The sequence below is a fragment of the Heterodontus francisci genome, chromosome 24 (assembly GCF_036365525.1).
Source record: "Heterodontus francisci isolate sHetFra1 chromosome 24, sHetFra1.hap1, whole genome shotgun sequence".
In the NCBI taxonomy this organism is placed as follows: domain Eukaryota; kingdom Metazoa; phylum Chordata; class Chondrichthyes; order Heterodontiformes; family Heterodontidae; genus Heterodontus; species Heterodontus francisci.
In genome coordinates, this window is record NC_090394.1 from 56,938,636 (window position 1) to 56,963,645 (window position 25,010).

The window sequence follows — 25,010 nt, forward strand, 5'->3', positions numbered from 1 at the left end:
TTGTTTAAAGAATTGTGTGACGCCTGCTGCAGCCTAAGTGTTTCGAATGCCTACTTATTCATCAAATCCGCTGGGAGACTTCAAGTGGCATTTGATTATTTTTACACTAGGATACCTCACTCATCAGGAAAGTAACCTACAAAGACTGATAACCCAGCTATTTATTTATTCTTAAGGAACAGCTATTTTTTTAAAAACGAAACCGGGTAATCGTTGATTTTTGAGTGTGTGTATGAATGGGGGAGTTAGGTTAAAATAGGAAGTTATAAGGTCTTTAGACATAGGTTTATCTTATCTTTTCAAAGATTTAGTTTTTAATAAATAGTTAATTTGTTGTTGTCTAAAGATACCTGGTTTGGTCTGTTTTATTCTGGGGGTTACTAGAGGGTTTAATTTGGCTGTTTTCCGTTTGGGTGGAAAAACTTTAATAATAATGCTGCAACCTGTGGAGCGATGGGACTGAACTGACAGTGCGTTGCTCCTGCCTCGTAACAATACCCAAGTTCAGGTTAGCAATATATATCAAAAAGAGTGTGATTCCCAACGCTGACCGCTGGATGATATCACTGTACACTTTCCTCCAGTCTGAAAAACAACCTTTCACCACTGCTCTCTGCTTTCTGTCCCATAGCCAATGTCATAACTACGCAGCCCTTAAATCCCATGGACTTCAATTTTGATAACAAATATATTATTAGGTACTTTATTAAAAAACCTTTTGAATGTCCATGTAAACAAAATCCACTGCACAGCTCTCATCCATCCTCTCCTTTACTTCACCATAGACCTCAATCAAGCTAGTAACACAATTTGCTCTTAACAAATCCTTACTGACTTTTATTTATTAACTCATACTTTTACAACAGCCGATTAATTTTGTACCGGATTAATGCCTTTGAGAGTTTCTCCAACACTGACATTAGACTGATTGGCCTAAAACAGGGGTATAGCATTTGCTATCCTCCAGTCCTCTGGTATCACTCCCATATCCAAGGAGTAAGATTGTGGTCAGAGCCATTTCCACGCTTACTTCCCTCAGCAACCTAGGATGCATCCCATCAGACCAGGTGACTTTTCTACTTTCAGCACTGCCAACCTTTTTAGTACTTCCTCTATACATTTTTATTCAATCCAATTTCTCTACTCCCTCCTCCTTTACTGTGACATTGGCAGTATCATCTTTAGTGAAGACAAATGCTAAGTACTCATTTCAGCCATGGCCTCTGCTTCCCTAAGTTCTCCTTTTTAGTCCCAATGGATCCAACCTTTCCTTTGACTACCCTTTCACTATTTATATGTTTATAAAAGACATTTGTCTTACCCACAAATCTATTTTCATAGACTCTCTTTGCCTCTTAGTTCCTTTTTCAGTTCTCCCCTGTACTTTTTGTGTTTGGCTCGATTTTCTACTGAATTATAAACCTGGTATTCATCATCAGATTCCTTTTACTGCTTCATTTTAATATCTATATATTTTGTCACCTATGGAGTTCTAGCTTTGAAGTCCCTTCCTTTCCCCCTTTGAGGAAATGTGTCTAGTCTGTGCCTGAATTATGTCCTCTTTGAAGGCCTTCCATTGCTGATTTGCTGTCTAAACAGCCAATTTTTGATTCCAATCCACATGGACCACATTCCCTTTCAACTCATTGAAATTAGCCCTCCTCAGTTGAATATTTTCCAATTTGATTTTTACTTGTCCTTTTCCATAACTACTCTCAACCAAATGATATTGTGATCACTGTTTCCCAAATGCTCCCCCAATGAAACATGCTCCAGAACAAGATCTAGCACAGCTTCCTTCCTCATTGGGCATGAAACACATTGATCAAGAAAGTTCTCTTGTACACATTTCAGGAATTCCTTCCAACTTTACACTGTTATTTTCCCAGTCTATATTAGGATAATTGAATTCCTTCATGATCACTACTCTAAAGTACTCACATCTTTCTGCAATTTGCTTGCACATTTGCTCCTTTATCTCGCCTTCCCACTCTTTGGTGGCTTACAGTATACAACCAGCAGCATAATAGCGCCTCTATTGCTAATTAATCTAACCAAATAGATTCTGTCTTCGAACGCTCGAGTATGTCTTCCCTTTCTAGTGCTGTATCTTTGATCAATACTGCCACCTCCTTGTTTTCCCTTCCCTATCTTTCCTGAATACATTGCAGCCAAGAATATTAAGTGCCCATTCTCCTCTTCTTTGAGCCAGATCTCTGTTGCCATTATATCTAACTCCATGTGGCTACTTGTGCCTGCAGCTCACCAACCTTATTTACCATGTTAAATGCACTTACATATACTCTAAATCCATCTCACGTTGGCGGTTGCAGAAACAACTGTCTCTTTCCCTGAGTATTGAATGACCTATGACCACTGCATTTCTACACTTTGCTGTGCCCCTATGTTACTTATATGTATACTTGCCTGTATACTTCGTATCATCAGCAGACTTCAACTGTTTTTTTGAAAAGGTAGATGCTCTGATTCTTCCAGTCTGGCCAGAAAAGCTAACATGAATGACATTTTTGAGTTTATTCAAAAATTGTTATTAATAAAGTCAGAATTAGTTTATTGACTTTGAACTCCTTAAAATGTGTAGTAGACTTGAATCTTTTTAAACTGATCAAACATTGATCTAAGTTGTTTTCTTTTTACATGTTTAAATTATGCCTACTTCAAAAACTTGGAATCGGTCCTGGACCTACTATGAATGAATCAGGAACAACCTTGGAAACAAATGTAATTAAAGGAATAAAGTAGAAGTCATCTCTTAAATGACTAATCCTCCACCCAAGGTGAATAAAATGTTTCCTTATCTAATAATAATTGCTATTAACTGAACTTAGGAAATTAACTAATCCCTAAACAAGCAGCAAGTTCCCATTAACCAGGTGCCCACGTGTCCCCATTAATCAGATGCCTATTAATAGCATGCACATTAATAAGCAAACTTATGCTTAAGTAACCAAGATTACAATTTATAATACTTCCTCTGAGCATACAAATGAAATCACTTGTGGGCACTGCCAATGATTAAGAATTCAGGGCAAAGCAACTTAATTTCCCACAAAAGGAACAATTTGATAACAATCATGAAATGGTCCTGTATCGTTTGACCTTCCTCAAATATTCTCTCTTAAATGTGCATCTTTTAAAGTGTGAAAATTATTTATGAGGCCATTACATGGTAAAGGAAAATGACAATCTGAATCCTGCTGAATTGGAATTTTCTCTCACTTTCATCTTCACTGGCTTCTGCGTATAAATGGAATAGAAGGCAGCCAGCACCAGTTCCAACCTTGTGGAAATTCTGGAATTGCCTTCAAATAGCTGAGCAGTTTAAGTTGAAGAAAAGTACAGGATGGAAAACCACCATCTGTCAATGTTCACATTTTTGCAGATTGTTAAATTCTAATTGTTTAAACTCAACATGCCATAAATAAAAAAAATCCTAGTTGCAGTTCCTGACTTTTTTTTAAAACACTAACTTAAGATTCTAACTATAAATTACATTTGACTACATAGAATATTCCAAGTAGACTCTGTTTTACTTTAAGTTGCAAACATTGTGCAAGATGAATCCTATAGAATTCCCATCTAAATTTGTATTTTTTAAAAAAAGGGTCTTTTAGTGCAGCTTGTCTCTTAATTGTCACCTTAAGCCCTGCATGCCAAATTTGGTTTCCAACATATTGATTTAAAAATCTATACTCGATAAAACAAAGTAAATTTATACTTTGACAATGATTTTAAATCAGAACATTCTGAATAAGTTTTTTGTGGAATTGGATTAAAATTACTGAGAAAATGTATTTTGTTAAATTGCTTCCATAGCCTTACCTAGTCTACTACTTCACAATCAACGGCCAAGATAATTAGTTATCGCTGAGAACAAGTGTGAAATTGGTGACGCATTTAGAATGTGTGTTTGGAGATGGAGGTACGAGGGGCATTCCAAATTTCCTCATCAGACAACGAGAGCCAGCCCACAGATTAGTCCAGGGTGAGGGGGAGGATGAGGGGTGAGAGTGGGGGTGGCAAATGAGATAAGGCAACTGCAAACAGTCAACGGCCTGTAGGGTTACTATAAAGCTAGAAAGAAGCATTTCTCCTCTTGCCAGCTCCCAATTGAGGTAAATGAAGAAAAATTTACCTCTTCTTTGGCAGCCTCCAGTGATCACTTCAAGTTTGCTCCTGATACAGAAAAATTGAGCAGAGAATGTGCAGCGCATAATCCACCAAACTTTTGATGAACTTGGCATCAGGGGCCTTGAAACAGGCTTTAGGCCCCTGATTCATATACTCCTGTTCCATTAGATAACAAGCTTTCTTAGCTTTTTGTGGGTGGCCTCCAGCTGTCCCTCTGGTTAGGTAGTTGAGAACAGGCAGAAGCTCCGCATTTGATAATCAATTTTTGCGCAGGATTCTACAACTGGCATTAAGGACCAGAATTGCATATGCAAACCACCTAATGTCTGTTTCAAACTTCCAATTTGATAGCCAGTGCACTCTGGGTGTGGGAGATTGACACACAAAATTTATCCTGCAATGTTGGCTTTTTGCCCAAAAAACAGGCACACCAATGTTTAATTTCTCTCCCTAAAGCAGGAAAACTAGAATCAATATTAATGATGGATTGTAAAACCATCTGCCAAAATCAATCTTCTTTTGAAGGTCTGAAAATTATTGTTGACCCATCAGTGTTTGATTAACGAATTAGCTGTGCTTTTATATTGCTGGGTTTTAATGTGATCGCTAAAAATATCCCAATTCCAGTTATAATTCCTAAGAATATGAACTATCCTGTATTCAGTAGGTAGCATTCTAATGCCACTTAAAAGCCGTACTCAGTGTCGTTCCTTCACACGACAGCAAAAGTCTAGTTCTCTCTCCCTCATACTCGATCTCCAAAATGTAGAGATAAATTTTATTTTAAAAAGTACGGAGTTTTCAGTATGGCAATGTAAACTGAAGTGGGAGTCAACAGGAACCCCTTTCATTGGTATTCTGTGAAGATTTGCCACATTTCTCTGCTACACCCTAGTATCTAGAGCATATATTAAATCAGCCACCAGTAAATTTACTGCTAATCTGAGGAGATCCTAAAGAGGCAGTTCCTACTGCTAACTAATGAAAACACGAGAGGCTTTTCTTGTACTAAGCTAATGTTGTCTAAATTCTCTGCTGGAGTTCTTACACCTGCGACAGTCAACAAACAATAGAAATTGTAACTTCTCAAGCTTTAATCTGATTTACAAGTACTCAGTACCTGCCTCCCCTATTTTTTTTGTACTAAACAGATTTGCATTTTTTTTTTGTTATGCTATTTAAAAAAAAAGTCAAACTACTTTTTTGTAGTAGTAGAAAACTGTAGCTAGCTTCAGATTGAAATGAACAAATACTTAACTTGCCTTATATATCTAAACTATTTTCCGACCACTAAGGATCTTTCTCAGTCTTAATGCAAGCACAAAGGAGAGGACGGTGGAGAATTTATTCTAAAAATGAGGAACACTATGATGAGTAACCTAGATTTAGCTCTGCTAAAGTTGCACGCTGAGAATAAGGAAGGAATAGGAGTTGCAGTCCCAACATTGTCCAAGTAACACTGTCAAATAACGTCCTGTACCTGCTGCAAGTGCAAACAGTAATACTGGTGAAATTGTACAGTTTCCTCCATTTGGCTGCCCTGCAAAATCCCATGAGAAATGTAGTTAAAATTCTTCCATGCTGGATGCATATTAATTGTACTAGAAATTTCCATTAGACTTTCTATCTATCTATCTGTCTATTTATCTATCTATCAAGGATGGTGGAAGCGGAGACGATCAATGACTTCAAGAGGAGATTGGATGGCCACCTGAGAAAAATAGACTTGTAGGACTACAGGGATCAAGCCGGGAAGTGGGACTGACTGCATAGCTCTGTGAAGAGCTGGCATGGATTCGATGGGCCGAATGGCCTTCTTCTGTGCCATAAATGATTCTATGACTCTATATACCTTCTATTCTATCACCTCTGTTTTTCCTCATTGGCTAGCCCAATGCCTGATTCCAGTTGTGACACAGTTGACTGGATTAATTGAAAGAAAGGTATGGAACCTTTCAATTTTCCAACTTATTTTCTTGATAATTTAGCTAAAGTATAATGAAGGGGTTAAAAAAAAGTCTGACTAAGATTGAAACAGTGCATTTCATTTAGTGCTTGAGACTGGGCTGCAAATAGGTTGCACCAAGACATTTCTGCCACCTCCAGCGTGATGCCACCACCAAACACATCTTCCCTTTCCCTCCCGTCAGCATTCCAAAGGGATTGGTCCTGCCATGACACCCTGGTCCACTCCTCCATCCCCCCCGACACTTCGTCCACTTCCCACAGCACCTTCTCATGCAATCGCAGGAGGTGTAATACCTGTCCTTTTACCTCCTCTCTCCTCACCAACCAAGGCCCCAAATACTCCTTCCAGGTGAAGCAGTGATTTACTTGTACTTCTTTCAATTTAGTATACTGTATTCGCTGCTCACAATGCGGTCTCCTCTACACTGGGGAGACAAAACACAGATTGGGTGACCGCTTTGCGGATCACCTCCACTCAGTCTGAAAGCATGACCCGAGCTTCCAGTTGCTTGCCATTTCAACAACCCCCCCGCTCTCATGCCAAAATTTCTGTCTTTGGCCTGCTCCAGTGTTCCAGTGAACATCAACACAAGCTCGAGGAGCAGCACCTGATCTTTCGGTTAGGCACTCTACAGCCTTGTGGACTGAACATTGAGTTCAATAACTTCAAAGCATGACTGCCTTTTAAAAAATATTTTACTTTATTTTTTAACCATGTGCCTGTTTTTCATGTAGTCAGAGCTGCTCATTATTCTGCTATTAACACTCTCTCTGGTCTAATGCTTTATCTTTCACCACAAGCATTAACACACCCTTTGCCTTTGTCCCAGGACAGCTTTGTTATTTAATCTCTCCTGCCTTCTGCCCTATCAAACATCTCAGCCTTTGTTCTCTTCCTCACCACCCCGCCCCTCCCTTTCACTTGCTTAAAACCTAATTCTTTTCTAACCTTTGCCAGTTCTGATGAAAGGTCATAGACCTGAAACGTTAACTCTGTTTCTCTCCATAGATGCTGCCTGACCCGCTGAGTATTTCCAGCACTTTCTCTTTTTATTTAAGACATTTCCCGTTTGTAATATATATTGAATTAGAAGTGGTATTTACAATACGTAATAGAAACTATAGGTCACAATCGAATTTCCTGAATCGAAACATAATTCCATGTAATACACGAATCAATGGTAAGTGACTTTTACTTATGAAATAGAAGCTTGATGTGACCCAGATGTTTCACCGAATATGAAATTTTTATTTCAATATTCAATGACCTAAACGTTTGGCATTTCACATGGGATAAAAATTCCCTTAATTGGAGACAATTGTCTCCACCTAGAGAAATTCAAATCCTCTTCTCAGATGTGAAAAGGTACTCTCTAATCTATGGTACCATTTGTTGACAAATATACTTATTAAATGCATATTTCTAAATCATCACATCAATGCTAACCAATCAACATTGGTACTTATATGCATGAGAAGATCCCACAGGAATGGGCGGAGAGAGATTTGGGGATTGGCAGCCTTGCATGCCTTTATCCTTGGATGTCCACGAGTATTAGTAACTAGCGAATCATGCTAATTAGAAATGTATTCTAATTGCCACCAACACCTTATTTTCCAGTTTTGTAAAACAAAACTGCTGCAGTGATTTACTGAAAATCATTGTTTGAAACATTTGTCATGCAGGCCCCCACCTGCCAAGAATGAGAGACGCATTATTTTGCCACATGAACATTAAAACTTAAAATTGGTGCTGGAAAGAAAGGAGGGCCTATCACAAGGAATTGACAGGCCCCTCGCCGTAAGGACCTTTTTTTGCATACTGACAGACAATGTTAGAACAAAGGACCTAGTCCCTACTTCTCCAATACACAGAAGACCTGGTCAGGCCAGTTTAGTCACATGACTAACTAGCTGTTTGAATTTGAACTTTCCACAGAGTGTTTGAGCAGAAAGCTCTTTTCTCCTGGACTGAGAACACCTCTCTCCTGTCTGCTCCCATCTCTTTCTCACGGAACTGAAGACTCAATGAACCCCAAGAGAGGAAAGTCTCCTTCAGTAAACAAGGTTTAAGAAGATTACTGGGCCCCAACGAAAAGCAAGATCACCTACAATCAAGGACTACAGCGGGCTCGAAGCACAGTAAAAACTCGTCTTCAGAGATTGCCTCAAACTTTTTTTTACTTTATTTTTCTTCTCTTTTCTGTCTCCTTTTGCACGTGTGTATCACGTATATATGTCAGCGTGGGGTACGGTGTGTATCCATAGGCTTTAACCGAATTAGAGTTTAAGCCTACGGTATAATAAATTTCACTTTTCTTCTTTAAACCTAAGAAAGCCTGTTTATGCTAATTTCTTTGCCTTATAATTGGAAAGTGGTGAACAAGGATTCACCAAGGGGGAGCTCAAAACACAATATGTTAAAAAAAATTAAACCCTGTTACAATAAGACCAGGTGAAGACAGTAAAAGACCCCTAGACACCTTTCTCACCTGGTCTTAACACATTTAAGACCTTGTCCTCCGAAAAGTATGCCTTCTGCTGGACAAATTTTTTAAAATTTGTTCATGGGATGTGGGATTCACTGGCAAGGCCAGCATTTATTGCCCCTTCCTTAATTGTCCTGGACCACCTTCCTGAACCGCTGCATTCCATGTGATGTAGTAGGTACACCCAGAGGGCTGTTAAGTGGGGCCATAGAACCATTGAAAAGTTATGGCACAGAAAAAGGCCATTCAGCCCATCGTGTCTGCTCCAGATGAGAAAACTAGCTTCCCAATCTCATCCCACCTTCCAGCACCTGGTCCGTAGCCTTGCAGGTTACAGCACGTCAGGTGCAGGTCCAGGTACCTTTTAAATGAGTTGAGGGTTTCTGCCTCCACCACCAATCCGGGCAGTGAATTCCAGACACACACCACCCTCTGGGTGAAAAGTTTTTCCTCATGTCCCCTCTAATCCTTCTACCAATCACCTTAAATATGTGTCCCCTGGTAATTGAGCTCTTTGCTAGGGGAAACAGGTCCCTCCTCTCTAGGCCCCTCATAATTTGTACACCTCAATTAAGTCACCCCTCAGCCTCCTCTGTTCTGAGGAAAACAACCCTAGCCTATCCAATTTTCCCCTATAGCTGCAATTTTCAAGCCCTTGCAACATTCTTGTAAATCTCCTCTGTATTCTCTCCACAGCAGTTATGTCCTTCCTGTAATGTGGTGACCAGAACTGTAAGCAGTACTCCAGCTGTGGCCTGACCGGTTTTATACAGTTCCAGCATGACATTCCAGCTTTTGTATTCTATGCCTCCGCCAATAAAGGAAAGCATTCCATATGGCAGACAGTGACTAGTGGGGTACTGCAGGGATCAGTGCCACGACCCCAGCTATTCACAATATATATTAATGATATAGATGAGGGAATTAAATGTAATATATCCATGTTTGCAGATGACACAATGCTGGGTGGGAGTGGGAGCTGTGAGGAGGATGCAGAGAAGTTCTAGTGTGATTTGGACAGCTTGAGTGAGTGGGCAAATATATGGTAGATGCAGTATAATGTGGACAAATGTGAGGTTATCCACTTTGGTGGCAAAAACAGAAAGGCAGATTAGTATCTGAACAGCGATAGATTGGGAAAGGGGGAGTTGCGGCGAGACCTGGGTGTCCTTGTGCACAAATCACTGAAAGTAAGCATGCAGGTTGAGCAGGCAGTTAAGATGGCAAATGGTATGGTGGCCTTCATAGCGAGAGGATTCGAATACAGGAGCAAGGATGTCTTGCTGCAATTATACAAGACCTTGGTGAGACCACATCTGCAGTATTGTGTGCAGTTCTGGTCCCCTTATCTGAGGAAGGATGTTCTTGCTATGGAGGGAGTGCAGCGAAGGTTCACCAGACTGATTCCTGGGATAGCAGAACTGACGTATGAAGACAGATTGGGTCGATTAGGCTTGTATTCGCTAGAGTTTAGAAGAATGAAAGGGGATCTACAAAATTCTAACAGGACTGGACAGACCAGATGCAGGAAGGATGTTCCCGCTGGCAGGGCAGTCCAGGACCAGGAGTCCCAATCTAAGGATAAAGGGGTAAGCCATTTAGGACTGAGATGAGGAGGGATTTCTTCATCCAGAGAGTGGTGAACCTGTGGAGTTCTCTACCATAGAAAGCAGTTGAGGCCAAATCATTAAATATATTCAAGAAAGAGTTAGATATAGTTCTTAGGGCTAAAGGAATCAAGGGAGACGGGGAGAAAGCGGGAACAGGGTACTGAGTTTGGACGATCAGCCATGATCGTATTGAATGGCGGTGCAGGCTCGAAGGGCCGAATGGCCTACTCCTGCTCCTATTTTCTATGTTTTTATGCCTTCTTCATTTTATCTACCTGTCCTGTCACCTTCAGGGACCTGTGGACATGCACTCCAAGGTCTCTCATTTCCTCTTCCCCACTCAATATCCTCCCGTTTATTGTGTATTCCCTTGCTTTGTGTGCCCTTCCCAAATGCATTACCTCATGCTGCTCCGGATTGAATTCCATTTGCCACTTTTCTGCCCACTCAACCAATTCATTCTGGAGTCTACAGCTATCCTCTTCACTAGCAAGTACATGGCCAATTTTTATGTCACCTGCAAATTTCCCAATCATGCCTCCCACATTTAAGTCCAAATCATTAATATATACCACAAACAGCAAGGGACCCAAATACTGAGCCACGTGGAATGCCACTAGAAAACGCCTTCCATTTGCAAAACCATCCGTTGACCATTACCCTTTGTTTCCTGTCACTGAACCAATTTTGGATCCAACTTGCCACATTCCCCTGTGTTCCATGGGCTTTTACTTTTCTGACCAGTCTGCCATGTGGGACCTTCTCAAATGCCTTACTGAAATCCATGTAGACAACATCCACTGCACCACCCTCATTAATCCTCCTTATTACTTCCTCAAAACATTCAATTAAGTTAGGAAGACACGACCTTCCCTTAAAAAATCCATGCTGAATATCCCTGATTAATCCGTGCCTAAGTGACAGTTTATCCCATCTCTAATAATCTGTCCACCACTGACCTATAACTATTTGGCCTATCCCTCGCACCCTTTTTTAACAATGGTACAAGGTTTGCAGACGTCCAATGCTCTGGCACCTCACCTTTATCTAGTGAGAATTTGAAGATGATCCTCAGAGCATTTGCTATTTTCACCCTGGCTTCCTTTAACAGCCTGGGATATAATCCATCCAGCCCTGATGATTTATCCACTTTCAAGGATATCAGACCCTCAAGTACTTCCACTCTCATTATGCTCATCGTATCTAACATTTCACACTCCTCCTCTTTAACTACAATGTCTGCATCCTCCCTCTCCTTTGTGAAGACAGAGATAAAGTACTCATTAAGAACCCTGCCCGCATCTTCTGCATCCACGCATAGGTTCCCTTGTACATCTCTGATAGGCCCTACCCTTTCCTTCGTTATCCTCTAGCTCTTAATATACTGATAAAGCATCTTTGGGTTTTCCTTGATTTTATCTGCCAATATTTTTTCATGTCCTCCCTTTGCTTTCCTAATTTCCTTTTTAACTTCACCCCTGCACTTTCTATACTCCTCAAGGCTTTCTAAAGTATTAAGTTTTTTGTGACTGTCATCAGCTTTCCTTTTTTGCTTTATCTTATCCTGTATGCTTCCAGATAACCAGGGGGCTCTAGATTTGGCAGTACCACCCTTTGTCTTTGTGGGGACATGTCTACACTGTGCCCACAGAATCTCACTTTTGAATGCCTCCCACTGGTTTGCCACTGATTTTCCTTTAAGCTGTATCCAGTCCACTTTCGCCAGATCACTTCTCAGCTTTGTAAAATTTGCCTTCCCCCAATTTAGAACTTTCACTCCTGTTTTATCTTTGTCCTTGTCCATTATAATGCTACGTGCTGGCTAAAAAAGTTCTCTTGAATGCAGTTCAAGAATTTTGTGCCCTCTGTGCCCTTCACACTGCTTGTATCCCAGTTGATATTAGGGTAGTTGAAATCCCCAACTATTATTGCCCTATTGTTTTTGGACTCAGAAATTTGCCTGCGTATTTGTTCCTCTATCTCCCTCTCACTATTTGGGGGCCTATAGTACACTCCTAGTAGTGTGGTTGCCCCTTTTTTATTTCTGAGCTCAATCCATATGGCCTCATTTGATGATTCATTTAGCATATCATCCCTCCTCATAGCTGTAATTGATCCTTTAACCAATAATGCCAAGCCCCTCCTTTTTATCCCCCTCTCTATCCTGCAAGAAAACTCTATATCCAGGGATGTTGAGATGCCATTTTTGCCCCTCGTTGTGCCAAGTTTCCGTTATAGCAATGACATCATGCTGCCATGTGTCTACCTGTGCCCTCACCTAATTAGCTTTATTTGCTATATTCCTTGTATTTAAATAAATACCGTTTAACACTGCCAAATTCCTGTGCTGCACACTTTTTAACCTTTGCTTGTCTTTCAGAGTCACTCGCTAATTTTCTGCCTCCCATCCACTGCCCTGACTTTGTCCTATCTGAAACAGTCCTCATGTTCCCATCCCCCTGCCAATCTAGTTTAAACCACCCCAACAGCACTAGCAAACCTTCCTGCATGGATATTCGGCCCTGTCCTGTTTAGGTGTACACCGCCTGGCTTGTATAGGTCCCGGCTTGTACAGGTCCCACCTTCCCCAGAACTGGTCCCAATGCCCCAGAAATCTGAAGCCTTCCCTCCTGCACCATCTCTCCAGCCACTCATTCATCTGGTGTATTCTCCTATTTCTATACTCACTAGCATGTGGCCTTGGGAGTAATCTGGAGATTATTACCTTTGAAGTTCTGCTTGATAATCTCATTCCTAACTCCCTAAACTCAGCCTGCAGGACCTCATCTCTTTTTCTACCTATGTCGTTGGTACCAAGGTGGACCACAACCTCTGGCTGTGCACTGTCACTCTCCAGAATGCTCTAAAGCTGCTCGGCGATCTCTATGACTCTTGCACCAGGGAGGCAACACACCATCCTGAAATCACAGGAACGTCTGTCTGCTTCCATTAACTATAGAATTCCCTATCACTATTGCTCTCTTGTCTTTTCTCCTCCCTCCCTGCACAGCTGAGTCACCCATGGTGCTCTGGTCATGACTTGCACTGCACGCTCCAGAGGAACCCTCTCTCCCATCAGTACTCAGAACTGAGTACCGATTAGAAAGTGAGATGCCCTCCAGGGTCTCCTGCATACCTGCCTTGTTCTTCTCATCTGTCTGGCAGCCACTTAGTCCCTCTCTGCCTGCGCCCTCTTAAACTGCGGGGTGATCACCTCCTGAAACGTGCTATCCATGTATCTTTCATCCTCATGAATGCACCTCAGTGACTTCAGCTGCTCCTCGAGTTCCAAGGTTTGGCGCTCAGGTTTTTGCATTTGGTGGCACTTTCTGGACATGCTCAGGGTCCTGGAGTCCCCACATGGCACAGGATGTGCATTCGATAGGTGTGAGCAGCCCTGCCATGCCAGGTGTTCCAGGATTTTGACCCAGCGACAATGAAGGAATGGCGATATATCTCCAAGTCAAGACAGTGCATGACTTGGAGTGGAACTTGCAGATGGTGGTGTTTCCATGCATCTGCACCCTTTGTTCATCTGGGTGGTAGAGGTCGCAGGGTTGGAAGGTGCTGTCAAAGAAGACTTGGTAAGTTGCTGCAGTGCATCTTCTAGATGGTACACACTGCAGCCAGTGCGCGGTGGTGCAACAAGTGAATGTTTAAGGTGGTAGATGGTGTGTCAACCAAGCTGGTAGTTTGTCCTGGATGGTGTTCAGCTCCTTCAGTGTTGTCGGAACTGCACTCATCCAGTGTAGAGTATTCCATCACATTTCTGACTTGTGCCTTGAAGGTGATGGACATGCTTTGGGGTGTCAGGTGGTGAGTTACATGCCACAGAACTCCCAGCCGCTGACCTGCTCTTATAGCCACAGTATTTATGTGGCTAATCCAGTTAAGCTCCTGGTCAATGGTGAGCACCAGGGTGGGGGAATTCAGAAATGGTAAAGCCATTGAATGTCAAGGGCAGATGGTTAGATTCTATCTTGTTGGAGATGATCATTGCCCAGCACTAATGCGGAGCGAATGTCTTGCTACTTATCAGCTCATGTTGTCCAGATCTAGCTGCATGCGGGTGTGGACTGCTTCATTATGCGACCACATATTTGATATTTGTGCCATCACTAAGACTGCCCATTCCACATCCGTAAAATAGTCCAACTTCTCCTCTGCCTCAGCTCATCTGCTGCTGAAACCCTCATTCATGCCTTTATTACCTCCAGATTTGACGAATCCAACATACTCCTGGCTGGTCTCCCACATTCTACCCTCTATAAATTTGAGGTCATCCAAAACTCTGCTGCCAATGAACATACTCGGACCTAGTCCATTCACCTAATACCCCTGTGCTTGCTGACCTACATTGGCTCCTGGTCAAGCAAAGTCTTGATTTTAAAATTCTCACTCTTGTTTTCAAATCCCTCCATGGCCTCCCCATCTCTAATGTCCTTCAGCCCCACAACCCTCAGGTTACTGGTGATAGACTTGCAGTATAAGGGTTTGAAAGGATTAATGTCTGGGATGTAAGATATCACATGAGACAGACTTGAGCAGAAGAAGCAGCATGGCATCAGAGGAGTCAGTCATACTTGAGTGAAGCTGTATATAGTTCTATAGTTTGTAATAAACTAGTTATTGTTAAAACTTACCGAAGACTCAGTAATCTCTCCTAGCTAAACTAACCAAACATACATGGTGAGCAGCAGTGGTTTTACCATACAACACCCAGAAAACTTGGGAGAAAAAAAAAGGTTGGAAAGTCAGACCAGAGAATAAGGCCCCATAAAGCAAAACTGCAGAATTCGAGAAGAGGCTGTAAGGAGCTCCAGAACTGCTCTGTGGACAAAGAGGGTCATGGAGAGTCAGCTTGCAGAGGCAGGAAAAAAAAGACAAAAAGCGGCTGCAAATACTCGATACTCCAGGAGAAGGGAGTGAAGAGATTATTAAAATAACGCAAAATTCCTAGTCTAGCAGAGGGAAAGACAGTGACCACAGCGGGAGTCAGAGCAAGGCTGAAGTGCAGGAAAACTTCCAATACTGGAAGGAAAATTTACAACTACCTTGGAAGCTTCGAAAAGCTATGGATCTTAACTTTATGCTACCAGAGGGGTTTGGACACAGGGAAAGACCAGATCAAATTCAAAACTGGTCAATTTGGAGAAAAAGATTTTTGAGGTACAGAATGACTTCAAAATTAGACAACAAGTCTGAAGCAGAAAAAGTCAACATATTACTTTATCCCAGAGGAGCAATAGCAGATGACGTTATTGCAAGACAAGCCATTAATGAGACATAATATAAATTTGAAGAAGTTTTAAAAACCACTGATAATTATTTCAACCTGAGGAGTAACAAGATTCTAGAAGGGGCCAAATTCAACAGAAGGGTCCAGAAACCAGGTAAACCAGTAGATGCTTTTATTAATATCCTTTACAGGCTAGTGGATGGATGCGAATATGGAGGCCTAAAATCAGAATTAATACAAGACCGCATCGTAGTAGGTATTGCTGATAAATCCCTATCTGAATTATTGGGTTCTAAGGAAGACCTCACCCTGGACAAAGTAATACAGCTGGTGAGACAAGCAAAGGTCCGAAGCAATCCTGAGAGGTGAATAAAAACCTTGGTTCAGGAAACCTCCAATGACCATACACATTTCCTTAAGCACAGGACTGTAAAGGAAGCGCCCAGAAAAGGTACACTGGGGAGGGAAAGTGAAAGACACCATGAAACCCTGCCAATGTGTGGTGCCAAAAAGTCCCACAAGCGCGAACAGTGCCCTGCAAACAAAGCAGAATGCTTTGCCTGCAAGAGAGTTGGCCATTTTGGGAAGATGTGCCAAAGTAAAACCTCTACTTTAACAGGTTCTAAAGAAAAAGTCTTCATGCACAGAGCAATTAATGAAGTTGAACAATCTCCATCAGAAGAGAAATCAGAAAACTTCTTTGGTGAGGTCAATGACCCTAATCATGGATTCTGGACTGCAGATATATATGTCAATGGACATAGCAACAACTTTAAACTAGACACTGGAGCAAGTGTAACAGTTTTATCAGACAACGAACTGTGGTTATCAATATATTGCGCCTGCAATCAGCAAAAGCTCAGTTACACGGTCCAGGAGGGATTGAACTGAAAGTCAAGGGAAAGCTACAGGCAACTCTCCAGTATAAGGGAAATCAGATATTGGAAACACTATGTTCTACAAAATCAAGAATTTTCTCTTTTAAGTAGAAGAGCTTGTATAAACCTTAATCTTATCAGGAAAGTGGAAGTAGTTAGGCAGCAAGAATCCAGGAGCCACTTCCAAAAAGACTTTCTGAAATTGTTTACTGGTCTAGGAAGACTTAAGACCGAATATAGTATTACTTTGTGGAAAGATGCTAAACCTGTATGTCTTTTCACACCTAGGAAGATACTACACCCACTAATGAAGCAAATCTAATTTCAGCTAGAAGAGATGACCAGGATGGGAGTCAATTCTCCTGTCATTAAACCTACAGTGTGGTGCTTTGGAATGGTTCTACTTTCTAAACCCAACGGTACTCTTTGCATTTGTCTAGACTTAACAAAGCTGTGGCAAAAGAAGTTCATCTGATGTCCTCCGCAGATGAAAGCTTGGCAAAGTTATTCAAAAGTACTACGTTCACAAAGGTGGAAGCGAATAGTAGCTTTTGGCAAGTTCCTTTGGATGAGAAGTCAAGGTTATTGACAACCTTCATCACTCCGTTCGGCATATTTTGTTTTAATTGTTTACCATTCGGTATAACATCAGCACTGGAAATATTCCAAAGGACTATGTCGAACATTCTACAGGGCCTTAAAGGAGTAATATGCCATATGGACTACATTTTAGTCCATGGTGAATCCATTGAAGAACATGACCTGGGGGTTAGAGCGGTTTTGAATCGTCTACAAGGAGGAAGCCTAACACTTAATGGAAAGTATGAATTCTCGAAAATGTCTATTCTTTCCTAGGACACATTGTTAGTAGCAAGGGCATAATGGCAGACCTGCAAAAGATGACAGCCAATTTCTACTTCTGTCCAAGATCTTCAATGATTCCTTGGAATGGTTAATTAGTTGGCACAATTTCTGCCCAATCTAGCGCAAGTTATTGAATCCTTAAGACAATTATTAACGAAAGCTCAAGCATGGTGTTGGGATGCACATCAGGAACAGGCATTTCAAAGGATCAAGGAAATGCTGATTTCGCCAGATATCTCAGTGCATTATCACCCCTTACTACCAACCACAATTGCAGCAGAAACCTCATCTACAGGGATAGAGGCAGTCCTTTTTCAAGAACAGCCAGATGGATGTCGTAGATCTGTTTATTATGCGTCTCGAGTATCGCCTGAGACTGAGACAAGATACACCGTCAAAGAGAAAGAAGCTCTAGCAGTCACGTAGGCTTGCGAAAGGTTCTCAGATTATATCACCAGCTTAAAGGTTGTCATAGAGACAGACCACAAACCCCTAGTTTTCTTATTTGATGAAGAGGAACTTGTGAGAATGCCTCCGAGAATTCAGAGAATCCAGTTGAAGCAAAGCAGCAAACGACAGCAGATGCATTGTCCAGAGCTACTGTTGACCATCCTACACAACAGGATGTTAACTTTATTAATGAGATTGAGTCGTTTCCTTAGTTCACTGCAAGCTCAAAAAAGCTCCAGAAAATTCATCATGCTCAGATGCAAGATGAGGAATGCACCTGTATCCATCAATATTGCAAGCAAGGTCGGCCACAGCAGCGTCCCAGTGGTACGGTGATGAAAATCTTGAGTACAGAAAGGACTTTACTATTGTGGATGATTTGCTGGTACGTGACGAGAGACTGATGATTCTGGTCTCACTCCAGGCAGACATTTTGGAAAAAATACACCAGGGCCACATGGGTATCATGAAATGCAGAGCATGGGCTCACTCATCTGTGTGGTGGCTGGGAATATCAAGAGATATAGAAGAAATGATTTCTAATTGCCACATACGCACAGTGCACAGACCAGACCGGAGGGAACCCCTTATTTTGATCCAATTTCCAACTAGATCATGGGAACGTCTGGGGATGGAACTATTTGTGATTAATGGCAAAACCTACCTGATTGTTATCGATTACTTTTCCAGGTGGATCGAAGTCAAATGTTTGCATACAATGCCTACCGAGACAGTCATTTGAGCTTTAACGGAGATCTTTTCAACACGTGGTATACCTGACCAGGTTGTTTCCGACAATGGTCCACAATTTGCAAACAACTTCATGCATTTGCTGAAAACTGTGGATTTGTACATCTTACAAGTTCCCTAGATCCTCAATCAAATGGTGAGGCTGAACGAGGAGTCAGAACTATCAAAGCACTCTTAAAGGAGAATGAAGATTTCCAAACAGCACTCCTAAGCTATAGATCTACGTCGTTACAATGTGGATTAGCACCATCAGAACTGTTGATGGGAAGGAAGCTCAAAACACAAACCTCCTATCCAACCCAAAAAATTACTTCCAGGGCTAGAAGTCCAGGTTGATCAGAGTTCAAGACAATTAAAAGTCTTATCGAAAACAGGAAGCTTATTACTATAACAGGAGATATCGTACCAGGAACCAACCCAAGTTGATAGAAGGATAAAAGGTATGGATACGAGACCAAGACAGAGAAGGAGTAATCGTTCAGAGAGGTGATAATAAACACAGATCTTACTTAGTGCATACTTCAGAAGGTATTATAAGAAGAACCAGGAGGAATTTTATTTCTATTCACCAAAGATGTCAATTGGTCATACATTTGGATGAATCAGATGTTGAACCTGAAATTCAGGAAGCACCGGATACTACAAACCTAAATGAAGACCATCCAAGTCAAGAAACAAGAGTTCACAAAAAGACTACTGGTCTTCTAAGTCTGATAACACAATCAGGGAGAGTTATGAAGCCTAGTGACAGATTGATTCTGTGATGTCAAGAGACTTGGGGGGAAATGGGATAGTATGTAAAGCAAAAATGAATGTATAAAAAATATATATGGACAAAGACTTTGGAGGGAGATGTAGTATAAGGGCTTGAAAGGGTTAATGTCTGCAACAGTGTAAGTAACACCTCCCACTATGATGATGTAAGAGATCACGAGAGAGACTTGAGCAGAAGCAACAGCATGGCATCAGAGGAGTCAGTCATGCTTGATTGAGCTGTATATAGTTTTGTTTAGTTTAGAGATACAGCACTGAAACAGGCCCTTCGGCCCACCGAGTCTGTGCCGACCATCAACCACCCATTTTATACTAACCCTACACTAATCCCATATTCCTACCACATCCCCACCTGTCCCTATATATTTCCCTACCACCTACCTATACTAGGGGCAATTTATAATGGCCAATTAACCTATCAACCTGCAAGTCTTTGGCATGTGGGAGGAAACCGGAGCACCCGGAGGAAACCCACGCAGACACAGAGAGAACTTGCAAACTCCACACAGGCAGTACCCAGAATTGAACCCGGGTCGCTGGAGCTGTGAGGCTGCGGTGCTAACCACTGCGCCACTGTGCCGCCCTCAATAAACTAGTTATTGTTAAAACTTACCAAAGACTCAGTAATCTCTCCTAGCTAGACTAACAAAACATACAACAAGACTACCTGTTATCTTCAAAGTATCAGCACTGGTTTTAGTAAACTTCATAAATTCCTCCACATACTGGTGGCTAGGCCGTGGGCAAATCTCATTTGTATAGTACAGACAGGGTGAACATGAAAAGTAACTGTTAGTTATTTATCTGTCCTTCAAACTTGTAGATTTTTAAAATGACAGAATTTCAAACTCTGGAAGTGTGATAAATAAAAGTAAGTCAGCTTAAGTGCCATAAAACTTGTACCAGTGCTGTTGGGAGTTCCTTTAACCTGGTATTATACCTTCTTTTGCAGCATAGAAGAGTGTCTCAAAACCACACCATAAATGGGGCTGCAACCTTCAGTGACAGCTAAAACTATTACTCAATGTTCTGAATAATTAGATGCAATACATGGATATGATTTGTAAGAAATTTGGATTTTAACATTAGTTTACTGAATTTTAATTGGGGATTTATGTTATTTCTTGTCGCAATATTCAATTAAAATTTCGAATGAGAAGTATGGTCAACTAAGTGATATTCTTGGTAATATAGCATAACAAGAAATTTTTATACTACAACAGCAAGCTAATTTTTTTCAAATCTAATTTCAGGAAACTGAATACCTCATTGCTTATCTCCTCATACATTCCATCAATTATCATTTTTAAAACTCCAGTCATGATCAGATGACAGATGGATTTGCATAAAACTCTAATTAAGCTGCTTAGTCCTACATGTGTTTCGGTCACAGGTCCTTTTTTGACATTAATCTGTGTTTTTAATATGACCTTTTCTTCCATTAATCATGTAATTTAGTCATAAAAAAAAACCTCAGTCTTCATTGGTCATTTAATGAAATTCAGATTTTCATTAATATAGGTCCAAGTAGGTTAGCAATGCTTTAGTTAATGGAATATGTACTTTATTTGACAGTTTGGTTTGTTTAGCGGTACTTTAATGGAATACATTGAGTTATGTATTTCTGCAAGGAAAATGTTTCGACAGTATTTTCAGACTCTCAGCGGGATCTGTAATTGTCGGTACAAAATATGTTTCAGTTCTTTCACACTGTAATTTTTAATCTAAAATCAATTTTCTGTTGTTAGCGGATTGAATTTTCTCATGGTGTGTTTTAATCATAACATGATTTTCAAATATTTGTAATCATTGTAAAAATGCTTCAAAAGAACACAAAATATACTTCAGTTACAGTTATGAGCTGTACCCTTGAACACTATTCCAAGGTCTGTTCTGGGTTACCTATTTGCACTGTCCATAAACAATACAGAAGGAGGATCAACTGTATCGTAACATTTGCTGATGACACCAAGCTGTGGTCATATGACAAGCAGAAGGGAGACAGTATTCAAAAGAACAGATAAAAATAGCACATGGAATTTTATATGGAAAACATATGCTAATAGATATTAGAAGATATGAAATATGGGTTTTCATGCAGGGTAGCCATTAGTGTGAATCCTCATCCTTCACTAAAAGTATCCTGACAATCAGGTGCTATCAACCAACAAGGTTAATCAAGTGTTGAAATGAATATAAAAGTAAAATAACGCAGATGCTGGAAATCTGAAACAAAAACAGTGTTGGAAATACACTGCTGTGTTTATCTAGCACTTTCTGTTGAAATTAATATCACTGGAACTTAATTATAATTCTTAACAAGCTTGTTGGGAATTTTTGTGTAAAGGTCATTTGGCCTAACAAGCATTCTATCCCTTTCTGGATAATCTTTACTCCATCTTCCCATCTCACCATATTCCTCAATCCTCTTTCCTCAGAAATATGACCCTGAGCTTCCGGTCACTTGATATTTTAATTCTCTGTCACACTCCCACTCTGTCCGTGGCCTAGTATACTGTTTAAATGAAGCTCAACAGAAGCTCAAGAATAGTCCCTTATCTTTCGACTGGTCACTTTTTACAACCTTCTGGACTCAACATTGACTTCAACAACTTCAGATCATAACCACAGCTCTCTTTTTTTCCAGGCAGCAGGTGCTGGTAATGTTTTTGCTTTTGCCATTTACAAATCCTCCAGATCCATCTTTAATTCAAAAGCAAAATACTGCAGATGCTGGCAATCTGAAATAAAAACAGAAACTGCTGGAAATACTCAGGTCAGGCAGCATCAGTGGAGAGAGAAACACAGTTAACATTTCAGGTCAATGACCTTTCATCAGAACTGGGAAAAGTTAGACACGTAATAGGTTTTAAGCAAGTGAAAGGGGGAGGGTTGAAAAAGAACAAAAGGGAAGGTCTGATATAGGGTGGAAGACAGGAGAGATTCCTTGCTTGTCCCATTACCATCCCTTTTGTCATTTAATCACTCCTGTCTTCCCCCTATCACAGACCCTCCCTTTTGTTCTTTCCTCCACTCCCCCTTTCTTTCCGTGACCCTGTACTTGCTTACAAACTGTTAAATCTTTAATTTCTTCCAGTTGACAAAAGGTTATTGATCTGAAATGTTAACTGTTTTTCTCTCTCCACAGATGCTGCCAGGCCCAAGTGTTTTTCACTTCTATTAGTGAAAAAAGTCTGCCTAATTTAATTTTCAAATTCAATTCCAGTTCAGAATAAACAATTTATCTACATTGACTTCACTAATCCTTTTCATAATTTTGGAAACCTGCTGAGTTACCTCAAAGTCGCCACTGCCAATGAGAACAAGCCTAACTTTATTCATTTTTCTTCATAACGTTAGGTAAAATTACACTTAATGTTTAGCACCTGTGCAAAGTATTTCCACTTTTAACAATGGTTAGGACCCAAACTCACTTTGGAATGAGACTCAGAGACAGTAGTTGTGCATTCCTTTGGTTTGGTGCCAAATGCAGCGTAAATCCAACACTGTGACAAACCTGGTTTATGAAGCTATCAGATGATCCACCGTACCTCAGTACTTTTTAACCCTATTAGACTCAATTCTGCAAGAGAAAGGATCCTTACCTGTCCCCTCCCCACACTTTCCAAATATTTAAATTTCTAACTGTTGAGAGAGAGCTTTGTGCACACAAGTAACAAGGCCTATACCAAATATTCTCCTAGGCCTAATTTTAACTGTGCCCCCATACCTACTAAGAATGGAGTTTCTGGGGTGTTAAAATAGAGGCAGGCCCAAAGTAGGAAGGACATTGCACTGATGGTCCATGCCATTTGTAAAAGCACACTTGGGGCAGCATTTGAGTTCCTTGACAGAGGCAGGTGAGAGCCTCATAAGCAATGACAACTTGCATTTATATATCACCTGTAACATAGTAAAATGTCTCAATATTCACAAGTTGCGTTCCTAATAAGTCTTTCGGACCCTGGCATGAAATTTTAGCAGCAGTTGCACAATGCAGGCCTTGCTAGGAAAATCTTGCATCAAGAAGGAGCAAAAACACAAGGAAAACCAGGACCTTCACTGCCCTGGGCTTGCTGCCACTTCATCAACCGCAACTGTCTTCATCCCACTCCTACTGCTTACCTGACTTTCAGGGGCTGTTCTCGTTGTTCCCTGGCAGCAGCCTCTTGCCATTCTAGTCCCATTCCCATCTGCCAGCTCTGCGACATTCCAGTCGAGTTTGGGTTTGAGTCGAGTCTAAACTACGGTAATGAGACCCGGGGGTTAAAATGGGCCAGACTTAATGCTCACCGGTCGGAATGAGTTTACCACTTGCATTGCCGGTCCCATGCTGACCTCTCACCTCAAGTTAAAATTCTAGAGTTCCAGGCAGGCAGATCCCAAGCAACGGAAACATGGTTCTGCTTGGCTGGATAACAACTGCAACTATTGGCCTCAGATGGGTAGCTGGAGCATAATTGCTTTTGAACCTTTAGACTGCTGTGCACTCTTAAGAGGGGATAACTTTAATTATGGGCAATGGTGTAAAGTAGGCAATATCGAATTGGTCGCCTGTTATACACCACATCCAATTTTTCCACTGAAGTAAATGTAAGGAAATGAAAATCAGATGTGGTGTATGATGGGTGGCCAACTTGATATTGCCTGTTTTACACTCAAATTAAAATCACCCTAAAGAAGTAACATCAATCTATGGTGGTCAGTAGGTGCACAGTATTCCAGGTGGAGTCTAAGCAGTGCTGGTTTGCTGTGTAACTGCATTCTAAATATCAGGGAAAGATAATCCAAGATTGTGAATAGAGAAATCATGGACATGAATATAAATTTGAATGATCTTAGCATTATAGGCCCACAATTATATGTATAGTATGATAGGCCCACAGTATTATCAAAAGCATTGGTACATCTGACAATACACAACCTGACTGAAATAATATACTCATGACTAGTTGTTCATGTGCTTTATGACAGGAGGTGGTTTGTAGGGAAATGGTTAGTTGTTTCATCTTTTCCCATTCAAAAAATGTAGCACAGTTTTTAATGTGTAATTTTCAAAACGTTTTGAGATTGCACATTGAAAGGAGCCAAAACAAATTGTGTCACTGAGCTAGATAACTGCCCTCCAAAGGCTGGGGTTTCTCCATTTGCTATAATTGAGGCATTCTTTCCCATATATAAAATATCCCTAATCATGACTATGCCAGTTTATTATCCCCCAGCCACCAATACAGAAGCAAAAATAATTGGTGTCACTGTGCATCTGTCTCACCATGATAATTTCCCCTTGATGCAATTTTGACAAGGCGAGTACAGGAAGAACAAGACTATGGGGACTGCCTCTGAAAATTAAGGCTATGCTTCCATGGAAACGATCAACTCTGATCAGTTGATGTGTTTTTATCAAGTTATCTTACCATAAAATGTGGTCTTGGTAAAATTGGCCATTGTAATCACACAAAATACGGTTTCGACACTCGGCATTAAACCCTTCAAACGTATAAGGCAGTACGATAATTTGAATGTCAGCACAAACGTCTGTATTAGCAAGTCTCCTTTTAACATAGATGGATGCTGCAGACTCATCCAAATTTACTGCAATTGCTCCAACTAATGACCACTAAATCAAAGTGACATTTAATATTAATCTGAATGCTTCGATAACTTGCATGAACAGGAAATTTAATGGAACTTATTTGAAGTTAAACATGTGCTATGTGAGTACTTTTCACTTGCAGCTAAAAGTAGCAATGTATGTATGCATTTCAGTGCATGAGCCAGAATCCAGCAGGTTATAGCAGCCTATACAATTTCTCACTTAACCTCAGGATCTGAG

General features: G+C 40.8%; 1 protein-coding gene and 1 long non-coding RNA gene across 2 annotated transcripts in view; one reads left to right on the top strand and one right to left on the bottom strand.

Moving 5' to 3' along the window:
- cpped1 (calcineurin-like phosphoesterase domain containing 1) overlaps window positions 1–25,010 on the bottom strand; it is a 223,930-nt gene that overhangs the window by 13,830 nt on the left and 185,090 nt on the right. The window lies entirely within an intron of this gene.
- Window positions 2,722–8,284, top strand: LOC137383426 (uncharacterized). The gene is made up of 3 exons (XR_010977406.1): window positions 2,722–2,798; window positions 5,812–6,095; window positions 8,060–8,284. It is a non-coding gene; the product is annotated as an uncharacterized lncRNA (long non-coding RNA).